The sequence below is a fragment of the Dromiciops gliroides genome, chromosome 2 (genome assembly GCF_019393635.1).
Source record: "Dromiciops gliroides isolate mDroGli1 chromosome 2, mDroGli1.pri, whole genome shotgun sequence".
NCBI lineage: Eukaryota > Metazoa > Chordata > Mammalia > Microbiotheria > Microbiotheriidae > Dromiciops > Dromiciops gliroides.
In genome coordinates this window covers 279,627,569-279,636,791 of record NC_057862.1, presented here as the reverse complement: position 1 = coordinate 279,636,791, position 9,223 = coordinate 279,627,569, and the positions used below count along the sequence as shown (strand labels likewise).

General features: G+C 38.7%; 1 non-coding gene across 1 annotated transcript; it reads right to left on the bottom strand.

The window, feature by feature from the left end:
• Positions 1–7,655: 7,655 nt before the first annotated feature.
• Positions 7,656–7,762, bottom strand: LOC122744950. Its single transcript, XR_006355278.1, has one exon. It is a non-coding gene; the product is annotated as a U6 spliceosomal RNA (small nuclear RNA).
• Between the last annotated feature and the right edge of the window lie 1,461 nt (positions 7,763–9,223).

Sequence of the window (9,223 nt, the reverse complement as noted above, 5' to 3'; positions counted from 1 at the left end):
CTGGATTTGAACTCAGGTCCTTCTGAATCCAGGGCCGGTGCTTATCCACTGTGCCACGTAGCTGCCCCTAGGATATTTTAAAGTTTACAAAATAATTTATATATATCATTTGAGCATCAACAACAACATTGTGAGGTAGGGGCTATTATTACATACTACCCTCACCTCTTTCCATTTTACAAATAAGGAAACTAAGATTAAGAGAATTTAAGTGACTTGCTCAAGTTCACATAAGTGGCAAGTATCTGAGGTGAGATTAGAATCCAGGTATCCTTGATTCCAAGTTTAATGTTTTATCCTCTATACCACATTGCCTTGAAATTAGGTAAGGGGGCAGCTAGGTGGCGTAGTAGTTAAAGCACTGGCCCTGGATTAAGGAGGACCTGAGTTCAAATCCGATCTCAGACACTTAACACTAACTAGCTGTGTGACCCTGGGCAAGTCACTTAACCCTCATTGCCCCGCCCCCCCCAAATAGGTAGGAAAGCACAGCATGATATAATGGAAAGAATAATGAATGTGGAATCAGGAAATATGCATTAGAACCTAAGCTCTACTTACAATGTGACTTTGGGGAAGTCAGCCTCTGTGGTTTCCTTAGCATCTTCATCTGTGAATGGAGGGTGTCAGATCAGGTGGTTCCTAAGGTCTCTTCTGGTTCTAAATCGATGATCTTCATTTTCCAGAAATCTCAACATTCAGCACAGAGAAGGGGGTTACTGGCATACAGTAGAAAATCTACAACTGGTTCCCATTTAACTCTGAGCTTTTATTATTCCTTGAACAGATATGCACATAACCGCTAAGACTATACATACATAGACTCAACTCTTTAGCTAATCATGAAGACTATTTAAAGCCTCAACTAGCAGAGAACAGCCCCATCTGTTGGCTGAAATTGATTTTGATCATACAGGCTCGTCTTCTAGGTCAGAATTATACCAGAGGCATATTAACAGTAAACCAAAAAATCTTTAGTGAGTACCTACTTTGTATACTACCCTGTATCCAAGAATCTATGGTCAAAAAAGCAGAGGAAGAGATATATACCCTGTTGGGGAGCTCACATTCTCACTCAGAAAGCAAGAGTTCCTCAGGAAGTTTGGAAAGCAATCTAGAACAATGTGTTATTACATATGAAGGATATCAGGTGTTGTAGGTGGTTAGAGGAAGGAATGACCATTATGGGAGATGACATTGAGCCAGGATTTCAAGAGATCATAGACAGCTCTATGGAAGCTCAGAGGATGTCTAGTCAAATCCCTTCATTTTACAGATTAGGAACCTGAACCCCATGGAGATTATGACTTCCTCAAGATAAAACAGTTGGCCTCAGAGAAAGGATTTAAACTCAAGTTTTTTGACTGTAGGGCAGCTAGGTGGTATAGTGGATAAACCACTAGGCTTGGAGTCAGGAAGATCTGAATTCAAGTCTGACCTCAGAGTCTTACTAATTGTGTGACCCTGGGCAAGGCACTTCACCTTATTTGCCTCAGTTCCTCATATGAAAATGGGGACACTGGAGAAGGAAATGGCAGACCTCTCCAACATTTCTGTCAAGAAAAGCCCATGGACAAAAGTCCATGGGTGTAATGTAGCCGCAGCCAAACAACAACAGTAACAACAACCTCTGCCTTTGGAACCAGTGCTCTTTTCACAATATCATGCTACTTTGTCAAAGGCCTATTCAATGTCAGAGATGGAAAAAACCTCCGAAATCATTGTACAAGCGAACCAAGGCCCTGAATGGGGAAGTTACCTTCTCAAGGTCACTCAGTGAATTAATTCATAGCAGAACTTGGATTGTGAGCCTATGTCTCCTGACTTCCAGTGCTAAGCTTTTCCCATTGCAATATATATTTAAAAAAAAATCAGAATTCTCTAAGTTGTATCTCTTACAGGGCTTAGAATAAGCCTTGGATTTGTAGTTTCCAGACACAATGGAAAAGCCCTGTTTTTACAAATGTTAAATAATGTATGAGTCTGAAGAAGACTCAGTTTCTTTCTTTCCTGGGAAAAGTGGGAACGCTGATTATTTTCTGAGCTTTGTATATATTTTGTGTTTACTTATTTGTATATATATTACTTTCTGCTAGTAGAATGTAATGCCCTCCTGGGAGGCAGAGAGATAGAGATAGAGAGATAGAGAGATAGAGAGAGAGAGAGAGAGAGAGAGAGAGAGAGAGAGAGAGAGAGAGAGAGAGAGAGAGAGAGAGTAGAGTGTCTAGTTCCTGGAACAGTACCTAGTCACAGTAGGCACTTTGGATTCTTTTTCATCTGAAATTCAAAGTAAAGATGTTTTCAGATTTTTTTACTTTTGAAAATGTGTTAAACCTGAGGCTTTAATAATTTAACTATTTCACAAAGAAGAGGGACAGCTTTTGGTAGGGAGATGACTCAGTGGATGGTCTGCTAGACTTGGAGTTAGGAAGACCTTGAATTAAAATCTAGTCTCAGACACTAGCTTTTGGCCCTGGACAAGTCACTTAACCTCTGTCTGCCTCAGTTCCCTCATTTGTAAAATGGGGATAATAATAGCAGTTATAGTCTATAGGCTTTGCAAGGATAAAATGAGATAATATTCATAAAATTCTTTATGAATTATAAAGCAATATATACTATTTTTATTGGTTGTGTCCCCAAAATTCTGGCATATTGCCTTATTGTTGCAATTTTCATTAATTAGCTATTATTATATGAGTTATTTTTCAAACCAGCAACCCTTTAGGATTAAATTATTTAGTCTTCTTTTAAGTTTGAATCTTTTATTCAAAGGTCCTTTGCTGATTATATCTTTATTATGCTGTAGTCAGTAAAGGATGTGATTTTTTTTTTTGCATTTGTTTAATGAGCGTTTTTGTTTTTTTTTGTCCTAGAATATGGTCAATTTTTGTAAAGATGCAATGCACAATCTAGGAAAAAAGTATGTACATATATGCATATAAGTATATGTATAGTGATATATTTCTATTTTCATTTAGTTATGACCAGACTCAGCAAATGAAAATTTTCTTAAATTCTATTCAGATACTTGACTTCTTTTTTATTTATCTTTTTGTTTGTTTTTTCTAGGTCTGAGAGAGGATAAATTGGTATCTTCCAATATTGTAGTTTTTTCTGCTTATTTCTCCTTGTAACTGCACTAATTGTTTAAGTACTTGGAAGCCATGCTATCTGGTTTATATGTGTATATGCATTCACGCACATATGTATGTACACACATACATGTGTATATGTATATATAGATATACACATGTGTGTATATAAATATACTTATTGTTCTCATATATGAGATCATGATTGATATCTCTACTTTTTTGAGTTTTTCTGAAGCATAATTAATTTGATTTCTGCCCTCTATTTTACCTCCACATGAATTTCAGGTTTGTTTCTTGTAAATGACATATTGTTGGATTTTGCTTTCTAAGTCACTATGCCATCTTTTTCCATTTTGTGGGTGAATTCTTCCCCTTCATATTCACAGTTTGTTTTGTTTTGTTTTGTTTTTGGCGTGGCAATGAGGGTTAAGTAACTTGCCCAGGGTCACACAGCTAGTTAAGTGTCAAGTGTCTGAGGCCAGATTTGAACTCAGGTCCTCCTGAATCCAGGGCCAGTGCTTTATCCACTGTGCCACCTAGCTGCCCCCCATATTCACAGTTAACAAAAGGAGATGTACTTAGCCATAGTGGTAGAAGAACCAGTTTGGTTACTGGTTCATGCTTCTCTCCTCAGAACCTGTCCAGTCTGGGTACTGCTTTGGGATTCTAGTCTCTTTACCTGATCTTGTGCTGGCTTTCTTGATATGATACCTTATCCAGTGCTTGTGGCCTTTGGTTTTCTTTTTGTATAGTTCTGTGCTGGATGAAGATACTTATATTTTTCTTTGAATTTCTTGATCATTATTTAATTTTACAGTTTTTAAAAATTATTTTTGGAAAGTATGTGGGAAACCTGGGGTCCTCTAAGACCCTTCATATCAATAAGTGAGTCATTCAATAAACAATTGTTCCATCTTCTCATTATCTGGCCAAAGTATTTAAACTTCAGCTTCAGCATTTGACCTTCCAGTGAATAGTTGGAGTTAATTTCTTTAATTGTTGACTGATTTGATCTCTCTGCCATCCCTGAATTTAGCTCCTTAATTTTTTTTTGGTAAGGCAATTGGGGTTAAGTGACTTGCTCACGGTCACACAGCTAGCAAATGTTAAGTGTCTGAGGCCAGATTTGAACTCAAGTCCTCCTGACTCCAGGGCCAGTGCTCTATCCACTGTGCCACCTAGCTGACCCTAGCTCATTCATTTTCTAGAAGAAATTGAAGCCAAGGGAAGTACAGTCCTTTGTCCAAGGTCACACAAGTTATGAGTGGCAGAGGCAGGATTGAATCTAGGTTCTCATACTCCAAATCTAGTGCTCTTTCCACGACATGACTAGCTTGTGCTGACAAAACATTGATAGTATGGAAAATGAGAGTGATAATGGTCTGGCTATCCCTTGTCCTGGACAAGAATTAAAGCCCATTCAGTGTACCACATTTTAGGAAGGACACTGATAAATGGAAGTGTGCCTGGAGGAGGGCAGCTAGGATTGTGACGGGTCCGAAAGCTCTGACAACTGAGAATAAATGGAAGAAATGGAAACGTTTAACTTGCAGAAGAGAGGACATGGGATGCATGTTGTGTGTGTGGGGGGGGGCAGTGCACACATAATCATTCTCTTTAAATATTTGAAGGGTTCTGATGTATTACTTTTGTTCTTCTTGGCCTCAGCAGGGAGAGCTAGGATTAATAAATATGTTTTAAACAAAAACTTTCTCAACAGTTAGTGAAAGTGGAATTGCTTGGCCTGAGCTGCCCATCCCTGAAGGTCTTCAAGTGGGTACTGAGTGATTAGCTGTCAGAGATATTGTAGAAAGGGTTCCTTCTCAGACAGGGCCTGAAAGTCCCTTCCCATCCTGAGAGTCTGTAATTATTATATTTACTAAACTGCACTGTTTAAGCAAGGTCCTAAAGAGAGAAATGAGCTGACCTGTACTTCCCAATCTTATTGTTTGCCTATGCTTATTAGTGTTACTATCAAATTATGAGTATAAGACTTAAGAAATTTGGTTAGTGACTTCATAGATGAAGCCTTCACTTTTAGAAATTTTTGCCTACAGAATATGCCTTTGAAAAACTTCAGGGAGAGGAAATCTTGAAAGTATCGCAGGTGGCCACCAGGTGGAGCACTTCACCGTTGTTCATGGCAAAGTTGGAGGATTCAAATGCTCTGAGTGTTCTTCCAGAACCCCTGAAATCCACTCAAACCCTCCCATTCCCTGGAGAAGTTGTTCCAATTTGCAGAGGGACCCTCAGGGGCTAACACTATCAGACCAATCAAGGAAGAAGCTTATAGTTTGTCCCCTTGAAGCCTCCCTTTTCAAGCCCCTCTCCCGGCTCCTTGAATGACCTCAGCTGTGTGTGTGAGGGAGAAGATGGCCTCATTAAAATAATAGGTCACACTAATTAGATGTGAAGAAGTACAGGCTCATTCAAGCCTCCAGTAGGTATTTGTATCTTGTGTTTTGTTAATAAAAATGAATCTTTGGTGGGATTTTCGCAGTAAGAACAAAACAAAACAAAATAATATAAAGAGACACAAATACATATACATTTATTCCCCTGGGAGTATCTCAGGGACTCAGTTTAGATTATAATTTAGTATATAGTTATAGTCCCTGTAGTTTAGTAGAAAGTAGTGGATCAGGGTCATAGCTTTGCTACTTGCTAGTTGGGTGCAAACACTTCTCAAGGTCTCAGTTTCTTCATCTGTAAAAGAAGAGAATTGGACTCAATGATGTCTCTATTCAGGCTGTTTACTTTTGATCTGCTAGTAAGTATTCCTGAAGCAAGGTAAATCCTGATAGAATCACAGTACTTCACAGGCCAGGTGGTATGAGCTATTCTTGAATAACAAAGTTTTTTGCATTTTTCTGACATAAGCTCTGTTTGTAATGAATTGCAGTGATGAATTAAGAAATGCTTCAGCTATGAAGCAAAGGGTCAATGATGACATATGGATGGAAACTTAGAATCTCAGGATTTCAAAATTAGAAGAAACCTTAGTGGTCATCTAGTCCAAGCTGAACTGTACAAGTGTGACCACATCATTCCTTTATTTACTTCCTGATGTAGGATTGGTGTTAGGACCGGACTCTGCCACAATTTGGGAGGAAAGACCTGGGCTGGTCCTGCTGCTGCTTTCTTGGGATATTGAGTGTTGTATTATTCCAGGCTCTCAGGGACATATTGGGGACCTGCAAACTTTCAGCGTTCCCAAAAGTGGTTCGATCCAGGGCAAAGTCTGATTGCTGGTTCTTCCTCTCCTCTCTCCCCTCCCCAAATCTTCAGGTTTCTGACTTGTGTCCGGGTTTGTACAAGAATAGACTCCTGCTGGATTTGGCCCTTATCAGCCAGAGGAGAGTCTGTGATTCTTATATTTACCACATCATGCTGTTTGAGCAAGGCTCTAAAGAGAGGAATGAATTGAACTGTACTCCCTAATCTCAGTATTAGCCTCTTCTCATTAATGTTACTATCAAATGAACCTCATAGTGGCAGAATTGTAGGCTCCCTTTTGGTCTGGGATTCATTCCTTAGCTATTCTTCTGCAGACTGTACTAGATGATTTAAGTGAGATCCTGCTCTATGTTTTTAGGTCTGAGCCACATCACTGCTGCTGTCTTCTGAATTTCTACCTTTCTTGATACACAACCCAGGACTTCCCAGCCGGGCGAAGCCACTGAAATGCTACAGGTCCCTTTCTTGATCTGTTATGGATCTGTGACCCAGAACTAGGTGGTGGGTGCCCAAGGTGCCATTTTTCTTTCTTTCTGCCTTGTAATCCTCAGTATGGGTTTGGGATGTCCTCTTGTACTGATACATAGTCTCTTTCTGGGCACTGGAGTATTTGCATGTGGTTGCTCCTGACCAGACCTGTCCACGGTATCCTCAGACCTCTTTTCCTGTTTTTCTATGCCAAATGGGATAGACAAATGACTCACTGTTTTTTGAATTTCCCCAACAACCAGGTGCCAGAAGAGTTTTGTGGAGGGACACTTAGCTGTATTGCTTCCTACCAATCCACCATCTTGGCTCTGCTTCTCCATGTCATTCCTTTGTTCAAGAGTGTTTATTTACTCCCTGTTGGGCTAAAACATGAATTCCTTGCCTAAATATTTAAAGTCTTTCATGGTCTGGTTCCAGTTTATCTTTCCATGATCACAACATTACTTTCATTTGTACATGCTACATTCCAGCCAAACTGGTGCTCACTTTCTATTCCCTGAATTTAGCATCTGATAACTGTGACTTGACCAAAATGAACTTCTTTCTCATTTCCTCAACTTCTTTGAATTCCTGCATCATCTGGTATGAGAACCCTTTCTTGAGTTTCCCAGTTTCCAGGTTTGACTCCATTCTCAATATATCATGTAAATACTTATTTGTTTTTTGTGCTTGCCTTCAGGAAAGCAGGTTTGTTTTTTTTTTACATTTTTCTTTGTATCCTCAGCATGTAGCAGAGAACTTGGCAGGCATTTTGATAAATGATTATTAGATCGTTTTGAATACTTGCATGGATTCTCCCCCACAACCCGCCTAATGAGTAGTCATCCAGACTTTACTTGAAGACTCTTCATGAATTTGGGTGTCATCCCTGCTCAGTGGCCATGTTTATCTTCTCTGTATTGTTCCAATTTTAGTATATGTGCTGCCAAAGTGAGCACCTTGAAGACTCTTAATGAAGCATATAGCTAGGGACATCCCCTTTGGACCTCTCCCAGGGTTTCTCTCATATCAAATCACTGTCTAGCTTTCTGCTAGATTGTCTGCTTTTTTTTGGTGAGGCAATTGGGGTTAAGTGACTTGTCCAGGGCCACACAGCTAGTAAGTGTTAAGTGTCTGAGGCTGGATTTGAACTCAGGTCCTCCTGAATCCTGGGCTGGTGCTCTATCCACTGTGCCACCTAGCTGCCCTGATTGTCTGCTTTTAATATTGTTGAATATTAGGGTATTATTCATAGAGAATGAAAATAGTTCCATCAACATAGAAAATGACTGGTTGGTCTCTGAGATACCTTTTCATGCTGCCTATCTATGACTATGATGGTCAATATTCATTTAGACTTTATTGAATAAATGATTGACTTTGTGAAAAATAATTTTCAAAATGAAGGTTTTATTGATGCCTTTTGTTCATATTTCACTTTCATTTTCCAAATGTATCCATCTCCCACTCCCTTACTCAGAGAGAAAAATTTCCAGCAAAACTAACCAATGTATTTACTATTTCTGACTGCATATGCAGTATTCCACACCCCCAGTTCTATGCTCTTGCAATGAAGGGAGGAAGGTACATTTTTTTCAGCTCCTCTCTAGAGACAAGTTTTGTTGTTATAATTATGCAGCACTGACTTTCCCCCGTTTCCATTTCCATTCTTTTAATTATTGTGTATATTTTGTTTTCTTGGTTCTTCTTGCTTCACTCAGCATTGATTATATGTCTTCCCAGACTTCCTTCAATTCTTCATATTGAATTTTTCCTTCGGTACAGAAAATTTCTGTACCCCAATTTGTGGGGAAACTCCTTAATCAGTGGATACTAACTTGTTTACAATTCTTTGCTAACCATAAAACAATGATACAGCTCTTGGTCTTATATATTTGTATCAGTTCATGATAGAACTTGGATATTGGAACTTTATTAGAGATATTCGATAACAGGTTTTTTTTTACTGAATTGATGACTTCCCTTTAAAACAATCCTAGCTGTACTGATTCTATTCAAGAAAAAACTTGTTTTTAACCCCATAGAAGTCTTTCTATTTCAAGTTTTTTCTCTGTTTCTCTCCCCCTCGGGCAATATTATTTTGTTACTTTTGGCTTCCTTGGTTGCTATATTTGTTGATCTTTCCTGTATTTTTTGTTGTTTGTAGAGCAAATAATTTGTTCACAACTGGTTTTTCTTTGTAGGAATGCTTCAAATATCTCTCTTTTATTGAATGGCCATCTTTTTTCCTTGATAATTAAGCCCAGGATTGCAGGGTATGTTGCTTGAGCTCCTTTACTCTTTGGAACACATTATTACATTTCCTTTTTGTGGTCTTTGGCAGTACAGAATAATCTTGTGTTATTCAAATTTTCTTTCCTTTATATTAGAAGGTTTGTTGCTATTGAGTCATTTTTTAC